The sequence below is a fragment of the Ranitomeya variabilis genome, chromosome 4, assembly GCF_051348905.1.
Source record: "Ranitomeya variabilis isolate aRanVar5 chromosome 4, aRanVar5.hap1, whole genome shotgun sequence".
Lineage (NCBI taxonomy): Eukaryota > Metazoa > Chordata > Amphibia > Anura > Dendrobatidae > Ranitomeya > Ranitomeya variabilis.
The window spans coordinates 716,165,464-716,186,086 of NC_135235.1; the positions used below are offsets into that span (position 1 = coordinate 716,165,464).

At 46.8% G+C, this 20,623-nt stretch overlaps 1 protein-coding gene across 2 annotated transcripts in view; it reads left to right on the forward strand.

The window, feature by feature from the left end:
- The window catches only part of LOC143766583 (uncharacterized), a 347,965-nt gene that overhangs the window by 296,422 nt on the left and 30,920 nt on the right, over positions 1–20,623 (forward strand). The window contains exon 1 of one of the 2 annotated variants that reach the window (XM_077254368.1): positions 16,095–16,229. The exons of the other annotated variant lie outside the window; for it this stretch is intronic. The gene's annotated coding sequence lies outside the window, so the exon portion shown is untranslated. Of the gene's footprint in view, positions 1–16,094; positions 16,230–20,623 lie in introns of those variants that run through there. 2 annotated transcript variants of the gene reach the window in all.

Here is a 20,623-nt window from a genome sequence, read left to right on the forward strand (position 1 = left end):
GATCCTACAACTAGGTTCAAGAATGAATTGCGAACCTTTTTGAGTAAAAATGTAGAATTGGGAGTTTTGTCCAGAAAAAAGGCTGAGAAGCTGCTGCTGGAGTTCCCACGCCGCCTTCACTGGTATTATATTCCAAAAGTTCATAAGTTCCTCACTACCCCGCCAGGACGCCCCATTGTGTCAGGGATTGGATCCCTTACAGAGCCATTATCACAGTACATGGATTGGTTGTTGCGCCCTTGGCTGCATGACATTCCCTCCTATATTAAGAATACTGATGAGTTTTTAGGGGTCCTTAGGGGTATTACTTGGCAGGCACGCTTTTCCTTGGTCTCTATTGACGTGGAAAGCCTGTACACAAGGATCCCCCAGAAATTGGGTGTAACAGTTTTGAGGAAAATTTTGGGGTCATTAAAAAGAAGTGATGGTTTTGTCAACTTTGTGTGTGAGGGCATGGATTTCATATTAAAACACAATGCGTTCAAATTTATGGATTCCTGGTTCTTGCAATGCACTGGGACCGCGATGGGAACTCCGGTAACGTGCACTTTTGCGAACCTTTTTCTGGCTTTGTTGGAGAAGGATTATGTGTACAATATTGGAAATAATTTTTTGAGGCACATCAGACTTTATATTCGCTATGTGGATGACATTTTCATGATATGGGACGGACCTCGTGAATCATTTGATGATTTTGTCCAGTATCTCAATGAGTCTAATCAAATGAATATGTCGTTCACATCGAGATATGGAGGCCTTGATTTGGATTTTTTAGACGTACAAATTAACTTTGTGGATGGTGCGATCTGTACTAGAGTGTTTCGAAAACCGTCTGCTACGAACTCTGTCCTACATTTTGATAGTTTCCATCCGGCTCATGTAAAACGCTCCCTCCCTTATAGCCAATTATAAAGATTGAAGAGGATTAATAATACTCAGGAGAGCTGCACTCAGCAAGCAGAAGAGTTATGTGACAGGTTCCGCTGTAGGGTTTATCCCAATGAACTTTTGAATGAGGCTAACAATAGGGTTAATCAGGCAAGAGACAATAATCGTGGTTCTGCCCACAAACGCGATAAAAGATTTGTTTTTTTGTTTTAAATTCGGCCCTATGGATGGTATTATACGGTCTGCTATTCGCCGGAATTGGCACATTCTAGAATGTGATAAAGATATTGCGGAGGTGGCAGCATGGGGTCCCATTATTTCTAATAGACGCAGTACCACTCTGGGTGACATAATAGTGAAAAAACAGATGGTGAAGCAACAAGGTAATTGGTTAAGTAAAAGTGTTCCTCATGGTAATTTTAAGTGTGGTCATTGTCCTTTTTGTAATTACCATGATGTAAGTCAAACACTTTGCATTGGAGGTGTCTCATACTGTCAAAGATTTCATCACGTGCAAAACGACCTATGTGGTTTATGTGGATTTATGTCGGTGTAAGTCCTTCTATATTGGCAAGACCATTCGCCCCCTCTCTGTGAGGCTCAGAGAGCATTACAACTCAATCGGTTCATGCAAGGTGGTTCTGCAGCGCCCCAGAGTCCTGGTCATTGCAGTAATGTCGCTCTGCCACTAAGGGGAGTGATGTTACGTCTGACTGCACTAAAGGAGTTCACCTGACCAGGTAACACTCACACTACACTTCACACTCCGGCCACCAGGGGGGGTGGTTCTATCTAATAGGCCACTCCTCACACTCTGGCAAAACTGGGGGTTGGACAGGAAGACAGAGAGAAGTAGCTGGGAAGAGCTAGAGAGAGGACCTGTCAGGGATAGGATCCTGGCAGACTCTTGAGAGCAGCACAAACCAGTGAGCAACGGGAATACAGCAAAGAGGCAATAGGACCAGAAGGAGTCGTGCTGTAAGATCGAGGCAACATCCTTCTGAGGCGCAAACAATCGGTGGCCGGAACGCCGAGCAAGTAAGAAACTACAAGCATTACTTCAAACCACGGCCGGACAGCCAATTACAGGTTGGCTGTCTCACTTAAACACCTAAGCAGACAACGGAGGCAGCTGTGGGAGAGGGGCGACTCTAGGGTCCCGGAAGAACTCCAGGCCTACCCCGTCATACGGGTGCGTCCTAGCCATATTATCTGGGGGACAGAGAGAACGAACATCAGAGATAGACACAGCAGTTGTGAGGACTATCCCGGGGTGCTCAGCAGGGAAGGACTACAACACACAGGCGCTAGAAGGTAGACACTGATTTCCACCTGCGAAAGGGAACTCCTGATGTGCCTTTGGACCGGCCGGTCTCAGACAGCCCTGTTAACAGTGCTCCAGATTGAACACCTTGAAGCCTTCAGTAAAGAGGTAAAGAGACTGCAAACTGGTGTCCTTGTTATTCACTGTGACCTTAACTGCACCATAACATCGTCACCATACCCCCACCTTCATTGTACGCCCCTCAGCAGGGTCACGGACCAGGTCTAGCCACCGTGACAACCCCAGAACAGAGACTCAGAGGCCCGGTACCGGGTACCCCTCGGCCCTGCCTGGGGGCGCTACAGTTCCACATTTGATCAAACATGTTAGGGAATTCCATGGAGGAAACCCAGAGGTGCTTTCTTTTGCTGGCCTAGAAAGGGTGTCTCTTCCAGTGCAAGGAGGAGATCTGCATAAGCTTCTACTAAAAAGAGAGTCCATATGGATTATGCGCACTCAAGTGCAAGAATCCGCTGGTTTGAATGAAAGATTGGATATGTCCATTTTCCTGTAATAAGCCGGTTTTATTGTGTTTTTCTATTGTTTTCATTTGTTTTCCAAATGCATTTTAAATGTTATGTACAGTGGCTGCACATGTGTCCAAGCACCGGTGGTGGGGTTTAGCTCCCTCCCTCTGTTAAGAGGTGATGTCAGTCTCACTCACCTGTGTGACCAGTAGAAGCGCCACTGCAGCGCGAAACGGCTGTCGTCCATTCCACTCCTGCTCCCGACGCCGATGTTTTAAAGTATTGGAATAAAGAAGGTTTTTAACCGGTGAGTGCCATCCATTCCTTTCAATTTTTTTTATCCATTGTGGCTATTTTCTTTGGAGTGGCACCCCGGCTCACGGAGCACTTACTGCTGTATACTCACTCCGGAATACACAATAAATGCACAGGGCAAAACAAATACAAATATAGGAAGGAGGAAAATATGACAAAGGGAAAAATACACCACCAGAAACGATACTCCTTTTCCTAGACCACCACTCCAGACCGAGATAACCAAGCACCAGACAGAAGCTATAATCGGCGACGCCCAATGTTCAGAAGAACAATTTAAAGGCAGTTGGCATGACCCAGCTTCCAATCCTAGCACCAGCTAAATTAACCCCGGACCAGCAAGACAAAATCTAGCCGACGCCACTGAGCGCATAGTGGACAAAAGCGGAATTACCGCTGTCTGTCGAACGCCCTAGTATGAACAGCATCCGACATGACACCCACATCACACAACACGGGATCGCCATCAGGAGGGAGGTGAGGGGCAGCAAACAATAAGCACAAGCGCTAAAGTTACTAGTGAAATAAAATGATTAATTAAAATAACCAAATAGAATAACATGAAGTGTAAAAGTAAGTGGCGGTGCTAGGATAGATTACTGCGCTTGCGTGAACCGCAAGCAGATACCCTCAGTGCATATGAGCCCTATCTCTCATCTACCGACCTAAAACAGGTCCATAGCAAATGGCACAAAGTCATTATCAGGAAAAATATATAGGGCTGAGATAAAAGCTTATACAGTTGTGCCAATATTATATGATAAAAGTGACTAGTGCAATAAAGTGCCAAGTGAACTGAGTGAGTTATCCACTATACAGATAAATACAATACTTTATTAATTATGACAAAAATAACCAAAAAAAATTTAATTAACCAAAAAATAAAATATACTGAAGCCATAAACAATAGATAAACTGACATTAAGGACATATCTGGGAGATAAAATTATATAATGACCACATAACTCAATAATAATGGCCACATGGACCTGTACACTATATCAAGATAATTATCCAAATGGCAATAAGTGGTATTCATCAATTTTGTATAAATACAGTAGTCCATTCAAAATCACTAATTTTCCTCCATTCCAGATACATTGAGAGGATTCTTCAGTTTTCCATTCTCCCTCATAGGTGCATCAAACGTTAGAGATCATATGAATATGGACAGGAGTATAGCACGCTAAAATGAATAAAAATAGAGACACCATATTAAAACTGATGGTATATGGTAAGAGCAAACTAATGGATTAATCCCCTCAGACAACTGTGTTAAAGAAACGAAGAGAAACCACTAGTAACTTTAGCGCTGGCGCTTGTTTGCTGCTCCTCTCCTCCCTCCTGATGGCGATCCCGTGTTGTGTGATGTGGGCGTGGCGCCGACCCGCTCACATGACCGGGATGTGTTCACTGGGATCGAGGCTTGAGGCGCGGCGAGGACATCTGCCTGCGTTTCACTTACGCGCACTGATTCATTCTATGTTATCACGTGATTGCACATAACTACTATTTATACCGGATGGAGAGTATTTAACTACGCTCCCTGAGGAAGCGGTAACACACGAACACGAAACGCGCGTTGGGGTACGGGACCGGGACCCAGGAAGGACACTTTGATATACATGGGTAATTAGCCTTTTTACCTTGTTACTTTATTTCACATGTTTCAGTCTGTAACCTATGATGTATGGCTATTTTACTAATTTAGCCTGTGTAACTATGAGATTGTACCATTTGCTCTATATGCCATATATTGGACTCACTAGCATTCATGTATAGGTAAAAGGCATTTTGTGCTAACATTTCACTAGTGTCCTGTTCTGCATACCTGGATCATTGATTGCATCTAGGGATATAGTCACTATGTACTTTTTGTGAACTACTATTTGCTACACATTATGTGGATGTTTTAGGTGAAAATTAATGACATAAATTTTCAATAAATCTTAAAAATTTCACTTTATGGCCAATTTTGACTAATTTTTCTCCGGTATAAATAATCCTCTCTCATCTGTTGGAAATTTGCCCTCCTGAAGTTTAGTGTCCTTGTCACCCCTCTACTACACATCTTATTAAAGGATACATGAAAACTTATTATTTTGTGATCACTATTCCCCAAGTGACCCCCAACCCTTATATTTGATATGCGGTCTGGCCTGTTGGTTAATATTAGGTCTAGCAGTGCCCCCCTTCTTGTTGGGTCCTGAACCAGTTGTGAAAGGTAATTGTCTCTCATAGTTGTCAAGAACCGATTACCTTTGCTGGAACTACAGGTTTCCGTTCCTCAATGTATTTCAGGGTAGTTGAAGTCCCCCATAAGAATTACTTCTCCTTGAGTCGCTGCTTCATCTATTTACTTTATGAGGATATTGTCATGGTGTGACTCGACCCAACGAGTGGTCGGTCAGCTAACGGTACAATACACATACAACAGGGATGGTATAGGGGAGAGGAAGACCATACCAATAGGGAATGGTCATCACCTGAGCCTGTCCATGCACTCCCCTAATGCCCTATGCGGGTCCTTCCCCTGCCGTCATCAGGATACCTCATCCCTAGTAGTCGCCTATTACTGCCCTGGCCAGCAAGGAGCACTAGCCTCACCTCTGCAGATAATACACACAGAGGGAAGTGACAAACACCAAAGGGACAAGGTAACAAAAGCACCACACTTAGGTTATGTACACCGCTGCTAAGCTCCACACGGCAGATAACAACATCAACTGGACTCCAAACACCAGACGTGGCTGACACCAGAGCGCTGCTCCTGCTTGGCTGGCCTCCAGAAAGGAACTGTATCACCAACAGTCAGCTGATGCATCAGGTGACCATCTAAAGGATGGCGGGACTGGTCACCACCTGCATCAGCTGACCCAGCAGCACTGCAGTAACACCAGATTGCCAGGGGGGAGGGCGACTGACATTAACCCCCAATGGTCCAAAAGGAAAAAAAGTTTTAATCTGAGTGGAAGCAGAGCTGCCACAAATCCAAAAATGGATCGTGACAGATATTCTCTGTTGCTTTCATTATTTTTGGAGACGTATAGCAAACCCCTATCAGTAATTTATTTATTTTTTCCCCCCTCTCCTTATCTCCACCCACAGGGACTCTACATTTTCATTAGATTAAAATATCATCACGCCGGATGGGTTTTAAGAATGATTTTACATATAAACACACACCTTCCTTGCTTATTTATACTGTCATTTCTGAACAGACTATAGCCCTGCAAGTTAACAGCCCAGTCATGCCTCTCATCCAGCCATGTCTCAGATATCCCCACCATGTCATAATTATGTTCCAACCAAATTCATTCTAATTCCTCCATTTTGTTGGCGAGGCTCCTGGCATTAGTATACATGCACTTTATGCATTTCTCTGTACCTCTATTCTTTCTTAAATTATTAACTGGTCTAATCCCACCCCCAATTTCTTTATTTGTGCCAGGGTCACTATCTGCACTATTTTCCCCTCCTACAAAATGAATACCCTCCCCCCAAATCCCTAGTTTAAACACTCCTCCAACCTTCTAGTCATTTTCTTTCCCAACACAGCTGCACCCTCCCCATTGAGGTGCAGCCCATCCAGAGGCGTAGCTAGGGTTTTGGTTCACGGGGCGAAGCTTCTGAGTGGGCCCCTAACCAGGTAACCTTGATTACAACTGGGTGACGCGCCCTAATAGTGGAGGAGAACCTCAGCAGATGACCGCGCTGTTACTGAAGATAATCTCTATATAACGACCAACATGGATATTACCGCCATATGGTCAGTGGTAGATCCCAGCCCTACAGAACATATAAAACATCACAGCACAGTTACAGATAATGTCTTACCGCTGACGTTCTTTCTGATGGAATTGCTCATTTTTCCCATCTTTTCCATCTGGCCCAGATTGACATGACCACTTCTTCCAGCCAGGACTCGTCTGCAGAGAATACAACAAAGACACATTTCACTTCTCATATTCCAGCCCCATCACCATCTATCTCCAACCTGCACAAACTCCTCATCATGCTGATACCCCAATACTGAGCTGCTGCTGCCGTATGTATCCCTATTACTGCCCCTGAGACCCCAATACTGAGCCGCTGCTGCCTTATGTGTCCCTATTACTGCCCCTGATACCCCAATACTGAGCCACTGCTGCCATATGTGACCCTATTACTGCACCTTCTGTGTGGATCTTTGTGCCTTCTAAATTATAAAGCACCCCTCTATAATATAGTAATGCCAGGTGCAAGTGCCCTAGAAAACTGCCCACATTTTGCCCCCTAGAAAGTAATAATGCCCTGTATGCCCCTTTGCTAGTCACAGTAACCTGAGTTCCCCTATAAAAATAAGTACCCACTTTACATTTAATAATGTCCCGAGACTCCCCCCTTTACAGCTCCCCTATACACATTATGATGCTCTCTTATGCACAGTATAATACCCGCCCACTGTATAGTACCAACTACACAGTATACTGACTCCTTAGTAGCCCCCAAACTGTTTGATGGCTCCAACACTGTATGATGGCCCCCTCACTGTAATCTCCACACTGTATGATGGCCCTTTCACTGTAATCCCCACGCTGTACCATGGCCCCCTAGATAACCTCCATATAGTATAATGAACCAGATTGTCCTAAATATAGTATAATGCACTCCCCATAGGCAGACTATATTGTATAATGCACCCCCATACGCAGACTCTATAGCACAAGGCAGCCCCCATAGGCAGACTCTATAGCACAAGGCAGCCCCCACAGGCAGACTCTATAGCACAAGGCAGCCTCCATAGGCAGACTATGGCACAAGGCAGCACCCATAGGCAGACTCTGTAGTATAAGGCAGCATCCCATAGGCAGACCCTGTATTATAAGGCAGCACCCCCATAGGCAGACCCTGTGGTATAAGGCAGCACCCCATAGGCAAACTTTATAGCACAAGGCAGCCCCCATAGGCAGACTCTATATCCCAAGGCAGCACCCCCATAGGCAGACCCTGTAGTATAAGGCAGCACCCACATAGGCAAACCCTGTAGTATAAGGCAGCACCCCGTAGGCAGACCCTGTAGTATAAGGCAGCGCCCCCATAGGCAGACACAGTGGCATAAGGATCACCCCAATAGGCAGACCCTGTAGTATAAGGCAGCACCCTCATAGGCAGAATCTGTAGTATAAGTTAGCACCCTGTTAGGTTGGTCTGCAAGTCAGACCCTCAGGGATATTGGATGGCTGCCAAATGTGAGGATGCTTAAGCATTGATGGACAGAGACAGACGTAATCTGTTCAGATGCCATAAATTTAATACTTCTGGACAGTCAGTTATATACACTTTTGAGTAGGCGTATATATTATGTTCGTGCGCAAATCAGCTGTTTATTACATATGAGATCTTAATTCATCAGTTTATTCCTTATATGGAGAGAACTGTGGACAGGTATGTGGTGTGAGAGGTCCTAAGTCTCATCTGATTAACCTCACCTTCGTCAGCAATTCTAATTGGTAATCAATAGTCAGCAGAATAACTTAGCAAAGCTTGGACATGTTCAGACATATTCTGTTAGAGAAATATATGAATATGTGTATGAATTATACGAATATATTAAGGTGGTCCCTGATTTCCCCATCAGTCCCCCATTTTGAGACTAGATATGACTCTACCCCTGACCTACAGGTAATCTCACTGGCCTAATGCCAACGTCGGACTTTCTTGTCAATTCTTCGGCCGAATCCCCCATAGGATGGGGAGATCATATCCTATTCTCAATCACAGCATTTCATATATTCATTATTGTGAGCGTTAAATTTTATGTGTGTGATTTGACTGATGGCATCTTTATTTGTCTGTGGATTGATCTACTAGGTTTGTCAGTGCATCTCTAGCATACTTTATAAATCGTTGTTGATTATAGTAAATGTAGTGTATCCAGTCCACATTTTTCACAACATCAAGTCTACTTTATTATAAGTGTCGCGCTGGTTTGTCTGAGCAGTCTGTCTTCTCTGGGGAAGGGTCATCAGCATCATCAGGAGCAGGACGATCGCTCTTCTGTTCCAGGATCTTGCAGTGGCTTGCATGGATCCAGGTGGGCTTTCCCTCAAGCTTGACTGATGTGGCTGTGGTTAGAAGGACTTGGAAGGGTCCATCAAACCTCGGCTCCAGAGGCTTCCTTGTATGTCTCTTGACCACCACCCAATCTCCGGGCTGTAGAGAGTGGGTTCCCTCTCGGCTCTCTGGGTCTGGAATAGAATCAAACACTTGTTTATGCACGCATGAGAGCCTCTTGAAAGCTCTGGACATAGTTGGTGAGGCTGTCATACTGAAGCTGCAGTGTCTGTGGGAAGTACAGGCCAAGTCTTGGTGCTGACCCAAACAAAACCTCAAAGGGGGACACCTTTGTCTTTCTGTTAGGCATGTACCTGATGGAGAACAGAGCTAAAGGCAAACACTCTGTCCATGGCTTCCCCAATTCGTCACTCGCTTTCTGGATCTTTACCTTAAGTGTACCATTTAGCCGTTCTACCTTGCCGCTAGCTTGTGGTCTGTAGGGGGTGTGAAACGCCTGTGTGACCCCTAACATTTGCATGACATTTTGCATTACCTCTCCAGTGAAGTGGGTACCTCTGTCAGATTCTATGGTTTCAGGCAGTCCGAATCTACAGAAGACTTCTGACATCAATTTCTTTGCAGTAGCTCGTGCAGTAGCTTTTGGCATCGGGAAAGCTTCCGGCCACCCTGAGAAGAGGTCGACACACACAAGACAATATTCATATGTTCCTACCTTGGGAAGCTGTATGAAGTCAATCTGCAGTCGTTGAAACGGGTAGAGGGGCTTAGGTGTGTGTTTTGTGGTACTTTCACTACACTGCCTGGATTGTGTTGTGCACATGTGAGACATGCCTGTGTAAACCTAATAGCAACCATTGTGAAACCAGGCACGACCCATTGCTTCTCCACCAGAGCACACATGGCATTTTTAGACAGGTGCGTTGGACCGTGGGCCGCTTGGGCCATTGCAGGATACAGAGATCTTGGCAGACACACCCGCTGTCCCACCTTCCTCAAACATTCGTGCTCCCGAGCTCCAGCTTTCGACCAGACCTTTTTCTCTTCCCCGGTGGCTTGCCGAATCAGAGCCTCTAAGATACTCAAGTCCAACTGGTTACACTCAGTGCTTACCATAATCAGTGGAGTGGCCGCAGGGGCCTCGTGTTGCCGTGGCTTCCTTGCAGCTTCCTTAGCTGCTCGGTCCGCTTTGTCATTGCCTCATGCTTCGTTGGTCGCGAGCCTGGTGTGTGCTTTTACCTTAACTATGTCAACCTCTTTTGGAAGTAGTAGTGCGTCCATTAGCTGCTTGATGAGGTGCCCATGCTTTAATAGCAGTACCTGTTGATGTAAGAAAGTTTCTTGTCCTCCATATGGGGCCGTAGTCATGTGTGACTCCAAAACTGTAACTGGAGTCTGTGTAAATGGTGTACCGTTTACCTTCAGCCCCTTTAAGTGCTTCAGTGAGTGCTGTCAGCTCCGCTTCTTGTGCAGACATATGAGGAGGGAGTGGTTCTGCTTTTACTACCTCATGCTGTGTGACCACTTCATACCCAGTGTAGAACCGGCCATCCTCACCGATGCTCCTTGAACCATCTACAAAAAGCTCAACATCTGGGTTAGCCGGTCAGCAGTGCCATATCTGCACTCCGGGCACCATCTTGAAAGTTCGGCGCATGCCCGGGATTGCGCTGGTCTCGCGAGGCGCCGGCGGGGTTGCCGCTCGGGCGCACAGACAATCTGCGCAGGCGCCGCAGAAGCTCGACTGCGCAGGCGCCGGCGTTCGGCGCTCCTCGCCGCCGGCCGGGTGCTACTGCGCAGGCGCGAAAGAAAAAAAAAAAAAAGAGGACGCAGCAAAAGCGTCGGGAAAGCTTTAAATGGGAGAAGTTACATCCTCCCAGTGGCTCTGCAATATATCGGCAGGAGCCTCAAGAGCTACTACTCGCCACAGCACCAGAGCGCTATCTAGGGCGACCGCAGACCAACAGCAGTATGAGCGACCCGGCATCTCCCTTGCCAGAATCACCTCCACCTATAGCATCGCCACAGCAGCAGCAGCAGCAAAAAAGGCGACAGCAGAAAGAACACCAGGACACCAGCAAAGAACGCCAAAGGTCCCAACACAGTTAGGGTATGTGTCCACGTTCAGGATTGCATCAGGATTTGGTCAGGATTTTCCATCAGTATTTGTAAGCCAAAACCAGAAGTGGAACAATTAGAGGAAAAGTATAACAGAAACATATGCACCACTTCTATATTTATCACCCACTCCTGGTTTTGGCTTACAAATACTGATGGAAAATCCTGACCAAATCCTGATGCAATCCTGAACGTGGACACATACCCTAAGGGGTCCAGTACGGCGTCGGGGAAAAAGCCAGAGGCGGAGAATCCCCAACCGGTATTTAGGGGTCCTGGAGGTGGTAAGTTGATCTTCATGAAAGTCAGAGACAGTAAGATTATTATTTGTCTCTTTTAGGGGAGGAAAAGCGTAGGTAAAATCTGTGCCATCTGCAGAGAAGATCTTCTACCTGCCTGGGAGAAGAGGCTATGTAATACTTGCATACAGCAGACAGTATCCGAAGGCCTGCCTGGGTTTGCAACCGATCTAAAAAACTTGATTAAGGAGCAAGTGGAAGTCGTCTTCAGATCCCTAAAAAGGGGAAAAAAACGGAGAAGGACCAGAGACAGGTCTCCGTCTCCGGTCTCAAAATCTGACAGCGGTAGTGCGAGTTCAGTATCCTCCGACTCGTCCTCCTCATCTGCATCATCCACTTCTTCTTTGGGGGGGCACAACTGTTTCTCACTAGAGGACACCGATGGCCTCATAAAAGCAGTGAGAAGTACTATGGGGTTAGTAGACTCCCACCCTAAAAAAATCGGTACAAGACATCATGTTTGGGGGCCTAGAACAAAAAAAGAGAAGAGCTTTTCCGCTTAATGACGCAATTGCAGCTTTAATTAAAAAAGAATGGAAAAAACCCATGAAAAAGTCTCTTTTAACTCCAAAAAGGAAATACCCCTTCGAGGATGAATCCTGCTCCTTTTGGGAGAAAGCCCCCAAATTAGATGTAGCAATAGCTAAAGCGTCAAAAAAATTCGCTCTCTCGTTTGAAGACATGGGGGTCCTAAAAGACCCTATGGACAAGAAGGCGGACACCTTCCTCAAAGGCTCTTGGGAGGCAGCGGGAGGAGGCCTAAAACCAGCAGTAGCAGCTGCATGTACATCTCGTTCCCTAATGATCTGGCTGAATCAGCTAGAGGGTCAATTAAAGGGGAAGACTTCCCGAGACTCGATACTGAATACTTTACCAGTAATGAGGGGGGCTGCGGTTTTCCTGGCCGACGCCTCGGCCGACTCAATCAGATTGGCCGCTAGGTCAGCAGTATTTGCTAACGCGGCCAGGCGCGCCCTCTGGCTTAAGAACTGGCCAGGCGACCTCCAAACAAAAACAAAACTGTGTACTATCCCCTGCGAAGGAGAATTTTTGTTCGGTTCTACCTTAGACGACATTTTGGAAAAAGCAGGGGACAAGAAAAAGTCCTTTCCTTCTCTGGGTCTCCCCTCTTACCGGAAGCCCTTTCGGAACAAGAGGTTTTTCCGCAAAAACCCGGGAAGAGGCCAAGGAAAGTGGGAGGATAAGAGGAACAAAAATAAGGGGTTCTCCTGGAGGTTCCCCCTCAAGAAAGAGGGCAAGGGTACTATTCCCCTCTATTTCTGAGGAAAAAAACAGACGGTTCCTTCAGGACCATTATAAATCTGAAAAACCTAAACGATTACCTAGAGGTTCAGGCATTCAAGATGGAAACGATAAAATCATCTATCAAAATGCTGTTTCCTCAATGCTTCATGGTGGTCCTAGACCTAAAGGATGCATATTATTTATCACGTCCCAATACACAAAGATCACCAAAAGATTCCTCAGGATGGCGGTTTACATCAGAGGAGTCCTAAGTCACTTCCAGTTCTCAGCTCTGCCTTTTGGTCTAGCCATAGCCCCGAGGATTTTCACAAAACTGATCGCGGAGGTAATGGCTCACCTCAGGGAAGAAAATACCTTGATTGTACCATATCTGGACGATTTCTTGGTGATAGGCTCCTCCCCGCAACATTGCAAGAATCAACTGGCAACAGTGATTCATTCCCTAAAGGAATTGGGGTGGCTAATAAACATAGAAAAATCCAGACTAATGCCTTCTCAGGTCCAGGAGTACCTAGGTCTCACTCTAGACTCCAAAAAAATGGAATGTCGGCTCCCGGAGAACAAAATACAGAAACTAAAAAGTTTAGTATCAAGAGTTCAATCTCTCCCCTCCATAACACTCCGTCAGGGTATGTCCCTCCTAGGCTCCATGACCTCTTGCATCCCCGCGGTCCAGTGGGCCCAATTACATTCAAGAGATCTCCAATGGCAGATATTATCAGAACAAACCCATCTAGGAGGGCATTTAGATGGGCGGTTATCGCAGGAAAATCTTTCCCAGGGGGTCCCATGGGTAATTCAGATCTCAAAGGTCCTGAATATGGACGCAAGCCCCTCAGGGTGGGGGGCTCATCTGGGCGATCTGGTAGCCCAGGGCATCTGGTCTCCGTCTCTAGCAAACAAATCCTCCAATATGAAGGAACTTCTTGCGGTCAAATTTGCCCTTCAGGAATTCTTGGGGGTCCTTCACTCTCATCACGTAAGAGTGATGTCGGACAACCGGGTGGTAGTATCTTACCTAAATCACCAGGGGGGCACCCGTTCCAAAAATCTAATGGAAGTGACCAACTCAATCCTACAAATAGCCGAGAGCAACCTCCTATCCCTAACAAGCCTGCACATAAAGGGAGTAGACAATTACAAAGCAGACTTCCTCAGTCGGTCCAGCCTAAAACAGGGAGAATGGGAACTAAATCAAGCAATATTTACCCAGATCACAGAAAAATGGGGGGTTCCCAAAATAGATCTCTTTGCGAGTCATCTAAACAAAAAAGTAGCCTCCTTTTGCTCCCTACCTCCTCTGGGGAACCCAGTAGTTGTGGACGCTTTCCTGATGTCTTGGGGTCACCATCCGGTCTACGCCTTTCCTCCTCTTATTCTGATTCCAGCAGTGCTGAGGAAGATTCGGGAGGACGGGGCTCTGGTCATCTTAATTGCCCCGTTCTGGCCGAAGAGACCTTGGTTCTCATGGATGAGGAAGATGTCAATATCCGACCCTTGGGTATTACCAGACCTCCAGGATCTATTGTCACAGGGCCCAGTCTGTCATCCGCAGGTCAGGAACTTGCACTTGACAGCTTGGCTCTTGAAAGGAAACTATTAGAAAACAGGGGGTTCTCCCCGGGGCTAATTTCAACTTTATTACAAAGTAGGAAGCCGGTTACAACGAAACAGTACGGCAAGATATGGAAAAAGTTTCTGTCTTCATCAGGTGCAAAAATATGGAAAGAAATTCCCCTTAATTCCATATTAGAGTTCTTACAAAACGGGTTGGAGATGGGGTTAGCCACTAGTACCCTGAAAGTTCACGTGGCGGCATTGGGAGCCCTATTCAATTTTGACTTAGCTTCAAACAGGTGGGTCTCTAGATTCATCAGAGCAGCAGGAAGATCAAGGCTTCTTCCGGTAAAAGTCGTTCCTCAATGGGACTTAAACTTGGTCCTTAAAGCCCTGACTAGTCCACCATTTGAACCATTACACAAAACTTCAATAAAAAACCTATCTCTCAAAACCGCTCTGTTAGTCGCCCTCACTTCTGCCCGTAGGGTCAGCGACTTACAGGCTCTCTCAGCTAACCCTCCTTACACACAATTTCTAGAGGATAGGGTCATTTTAAAAACAGACCCAGCATATCTCCCGAAAGTGGCTTCAAAATTTCACAGGTCTCAAGAGATATCTCTCCCCTCCTTCTGTCCCAACCCTATAAATAAGAAGGAACAAACATTACATACACTAGATGTAAGAAGATGTCTCTTACGTTACCTAGAAGTCACTAGAGAGAGTAGGGAGGATCCCTCTCTGTTTGTGTGTTTCCAGGGTCCCCGAAAGGGGAAAAAAGCATCGAAAGCCACCATAGCAAGATGGATCACGGACGCCATCAGTCTTTCATACTCGGCAAGTGTGATGTCCGTTCCCGGGGAGGTTAAGGCTCACTCGACAAGGGCAGTGGCATCTTCCTGGGCGGAGAAGGCTGGTGCTTCTATCGACCAGATATGTAGAGCTGCTACCTGGTCCTCATCATCCACATTCTATAAGCACTATAGATTGGACCTAATCTCCTCTTCAGACCTTACCTTCGGTAAAAGGGTTCTGGAAGCGGTGGTCCCTCCCTGAATGTACTATCTATGCAATTCTCTCCGTGGTGCCGTCATGGGCGATCAGAGAAAAATATAGTTCTTACCGATAACGGTATTTCTCTGAGCCCATGACGGCACCCGTACATTCCCTCCCTTCACTTGTGGGTGCTCACATCAAAATAGTGCCATAGTCTATTCATAGTTTTAAAGTCACGCGGTATCTCGTTATGCTAAACAGTTAAAATTAACAAATGTTTTAGTAGTCTCCCATCATTTTCTATGTAAAACAACTGATGCAGGAGAGTGGTACCGCCTTTTTATCTGTAGGTTTCCTGTCCTTGGTGGGCGGATCCCCTCTCCGTGGTGCCGTCATGGGCTCAGAGAAATACCGTTATCGGTAAGAACTATATTTTTTTACCTCATATTGAAAAAACGGGGTGACAGGTTCCCTTTAAAGTGAACCTGTCACCTGAATTTGGCGGGACCAGTTTTGGGTCATATGGGCGGGGTTTTCGGGTGTTTGATTCACCCTTTTCTTACCCGCTGGCTGCATACTGGCCGCAATATTGGATTGAAGTTCATTCTCTGTATTCCGGAGTACATGCCTGCGCAAGGCAACACCCGAAAACCACACCCATATGACCCAAAACTGGTCCTGCCAAATTCAGGTGACAGGTTCCCTTTAAAGGGTCCTGTTTAACTTGAGGTGGCTTTGCTCATGGCTTCAAGTTAATCATTAACGGAGGAACTGGCATATGTCCGATATCAGTCTTGGACTTTGCCCATAGCACATCTGGGACCTGTGCTAGTGACTCATGTGCTTCAGGTGGGGAGAGGGAGTCTGAGATGTGCAGGCACGCCAGCACTTTGCACAGTGCGGATTCCGGAATTCCATCTGTCAGCTTAACGGTACCGTCAGGTTCGTACATGATATGTGCTTGTATTGCCTATAAGACATCAGAACCTAGCAAATTAACAGGTGACTTGTCACTGATCAGTAGCCGTGCGAGGCAGGTGTGGTCAACTAAACGGAGGGGCAGTGGTTTAGTCAGTTTGCATTCTTGGATCAATCCCTCAAAGCCTTGAGTGTAGAGGGTATCGTCTGATATGTCTGATGATTTGACATGTTCCTGGCGGATTACTGTTTTGGCTGCCCCCATATCCACCAGGAATGGGATTTTTCTACCTTCTGGGAGATGTACTGGGACTACCCCTAGTGGGCTTGGGTGTGTGCGTGCCCTAAGGGGGTAGATGGCTACGGGGTTGCCTGTTTCCTATTGTGGGTTTTGGGTTGGGGCGTCCGTCTTGGGCTGAGTCTCTTTTCTGGGTGACCTGCACTGACGGCTGATGTGCCCCCTTTTCCCACAGTTATAGCACTCCATCTGCCGCCAGTCCCTTCTGGTAGAAGTTGTCCTGTGCCCCTGAACGTCATTGGAAGCATAATGTATCTGTACTGGCTTTGTCTTCTGATCTAATTCCACCCCTTTTGCCACCTGCACTAATTCTTCTATCTGGCATATTCTCCAGTAGGGCTTAGCTGCCTGGACCTTCTGCCTGAGCTGTTTAACCCCTTCATGACCTTGGGATTTTCCATTTTTCCGTGTTCGTGTTTAGCTCCTCTCTTTCCCAGAGCCATAATTTTTCTGTCAATATGGCCATGTGAGGGCTTATTTTTTGTGAAACAAGTTGTACTTTTGAACGACATCATTGGTTTTAGCATGTCGTGTACTAGAAAACGGGAAAAAAATTCCAAGTGCAGTAAAATTGCAAAAAAAGTGCAGTCCCGCACTAGTTTTTTGCTTGGATTTTTTGCTAGGTTCACTAAATGCTAAAACTGACCTGCCATTATGATTCTCCAGGTCAGTACGAGTTCATAGACACCTAACATGACTAGGTTATTTTTTACCTAAGTGGTGAAAAAAAATTCCAAAAGTTGCTAAAAAAAAAAAAAATTTGCGCCATTTTCCGATACCCGTAGTGTCTCCATTTTTCGTGATCTGGGGTCGGGTGAGGGCTTATTTTTTGCGTGCCGAGCTGGCTTTTGATTGCCCTTTATTGCATTTTAATGCAATGTCGCGGCGACCAAAAAAATGTAATTCTGGCATTTCGAATTTTTTTCTCGCTACGCTGTTTAGCGATCAGGTTAATCCTTTTTTTTATTGATAGATCGGGCTATTCTGAACGCGGCGATACCAAATATGTGTAGGTTTGATTTTTTTAATTGATTTATTTTGAATGGGGCGAAAGGGGGGTGATTTAAACTTTTATATATATTTTTTTTTCACATTTTTTTGACTTTTTTTTTTTTTACTTTTGCCATGCTTCAATAGCCTCCATAGGAGGCTAGAAGCTGGCACAACGCAATCGGCTCTACTACATAGCAGCGATCATCAGATCGCTGCTATGCAGCAGAAATGCAGGTGTGCTATGAGTTATATACGGCTGCTCTGTGCTCACAGGACCTGTGATGAGGTCACAGGAGGAGAGGAGCCAGGGGGGTCACATGATCAGGGGCCTCAGTGTATGCAGGACTCTGCTGTGCTGGTTGTCTTGGTGCTGGATGAGGGGATGTTTGTGTTTGGGTCAGGAGGGGTTTACAGTGTGGATGTAGCAGAGCTGTGTGTACAGAGTGGAGCCGTGTGTGTACAAGGTGTATGGAGAGGAGCTGCATGTGTACAAGATGTATGGTGAGGAGCCGCATGTTTACAAGGTGTACGGAGCGGAGCCGTGTGTGTACGAGGTGTACGGAGCGGAGCCGCGTGTGTACGGAGTGGAGCCGTGTGTGTACGGATGTACGAGGTGTACAGAAGTCATTGAGCTGTAGGTTGGATTGCTGCTAAAGGGGAAAAAAAATCTCTTTAATTCTTCTTTGTTAGCGAGTGTGAACGAGCTGAGTGTGTCCGGAGCGTAAGTGTGACCGGCGGTAAGTGTGTGACTTGTGATTTAGTGACTTTATATTCAGGGAGTTTACAAGGGAGGAATTACTGAATTGCTTTTTGCATTTTATTAATATTCTAAATTTCTTTTTAACGTTTCGGTCTGGTGGAATCCCCATTAGGAAATGTGCTCCACTATTGTTAATGCCATCCAGTGCACATCTGGCCACATGTATGCAGTCCTTGATCAGCCGGTCGAGGGTGCATACTGCTGTGCGAGATGTGAGCACGTTGTGCATTTGGAAGCCCAGGTTCTGGATCTAAATGTGCAGCTGGCAACAATGAGATCCATAGACAATATGGAAAGGAGTCTGCTGCTCACTGAGCAGACGCTCAATGGGATAGATGAGGGGGGGATGGTAGGATGGAGCTGCAGGACAGTGAGGCAGCTAGCTGGGTGACAGAAGGCAGGGTAAAGGGAAGAGTGCCAGGGAGGCTAGTCCTAATCTGGCACACCCCAATAAGTTAGCTAAGTTGGCAGATGAGGGGGGTGCCTGTACAGGGGTAGCACTGCTGCAGCCAGGCATGTCCTCTGAAAGCCGGAGGAGTGTCTGCTCCAGTAAGGAGGGAAATAGGAGAGCAGGGCAGGCCAGACAGGTGCTGGTAGTGGGGGACTCAATTATTAGGGGAACAGATAGGGCAATCTGTCACAAAGACAGGGATCGTCGAACAGTGTGCTGCCTACCTGGCGCTCGAGTCTGACACATTGCTGATCGGGTGGACAGATTACTGGGAGGGGCTGGTGAGGACCCAGCGGTCGTGCACATTGGCACAAATGACAAAGTTAGAGGTAGGTGGAAGGTCCTTAAAGTAAGGACCTCCAAGGTGGTATTCTCAGAAATACTGACTGTACCACGTGCCATGCCAGAGGCAAAGGGAAGTTAAGGAGATAAATAAGTGACTCAGGAATTAGTGTAGGAAGGAGGGGTTTGGGTTCCTGGAGAACTGGGCCAACTTCTTAGTTAGCTACAGGTTCTATGCTAGGGATGGACTCAGTAGCGTAGCTACCAGGGGGCAGAGGGGACCATCGCCCCGGGCTCTGTGCTCAGAGGGGGCCCACCTGCCTATGGGGTGCTGCCTTTTACTACAGGGTCTGCCTATGGGGTGCTGCCTTATACTACAGGGTCTGCATATGGAATGCTGCCTTGTGCTACAGGGTCTGCCTATGGGTGCTGCCTTATATTAGAGTCTGCCTATGGGGGTGCTGCCTTATACTACAGGGTCTGCCTATGGGGTGCTGCCTTTTACTACAGGGTCTGCCTATGGGGTGCTGCCTTATACTACAGGGTCTGCATATGGGGTGCTGCCTTGTGCTGTAAAGTTTGCCTATGGAGTGCTGCCTTATACTACAGGGTCTGGCTATGGGGTGCTGCCTTATACTACAGGGTCTGCCTATGGGGTGCTGCCTTTTACTACAGGGTCTGCCTATGGGGTGCTGCCTTATACTACAGGGTCTGCATATGGGGTGCTGCCTTGTGCTGTAAAGTTTGCCTATGGAGTGCTGCCTTATACTACAGGGTCTGGCTATGGGGTGCTGCCTTATACTACAGGGTCTGCCTATGGGATGCTGCCTTATACTACAGCAGGGGTGTCAAACTGCATTCCTCAAGGGCCGCAAACAGGTGATGTTTTCTGGATTTCCTTGTATTGCACAGGTGATAATTTAATCACCTACACACAATGATTACAGCACCTTGTTCAATGCTAAGGGTATGTTTCCACGGTCAGGAAACGCTGCTTGTTTGACGCTGCGCAGAGCTGCAGTGTCAAACAAGCAGCGTCCAGATGTTCCAGCATAGTGGAGGGGATTTTATGAAATCCCGTCTCCACTATGCGTGGAAACCCGCACGCGGCGGCCCTGCGACTCCGGACATGCTGCGCGTCTTTTCATATCGCAGCATGTCCGTACACCTTGCGGGGACGCAGCGTCCCCGCAAGGTATATCACAGGGCGCTATGGGAGAGAGCGATCATCCCGGATGTGAAGAGTTAACACATCCGGCATGATCGCGTCCCAGAAAGGGGGGCGGGGCTTAGCGCCGAGCGGCTTCGCCGCTGCGGCGATACCGCCGGCCATCCTGACCGTGGAAACATACCCTTAGGAAATCCTGAAAACATGACCTGTTTGCGGCCCTTGAGGAATGCAGTTTGACACCCCTGTACTACAGGGTCTGCCTATGGGATGCTGCCTTATACTACAGGGTCTGCCTATGGAATGCTGCCTTTTACTACAGGGTCTGCCAATGGGGTGCTGCATTATACTACAGGGTCAGCCTATGGGGGTTGATGGGGAAATCAGGATCCACCTTAATACATTCGTATAATTCATACACATATTCATATATTTCTCTAACAGAATATGTCTGAACATGTCCACA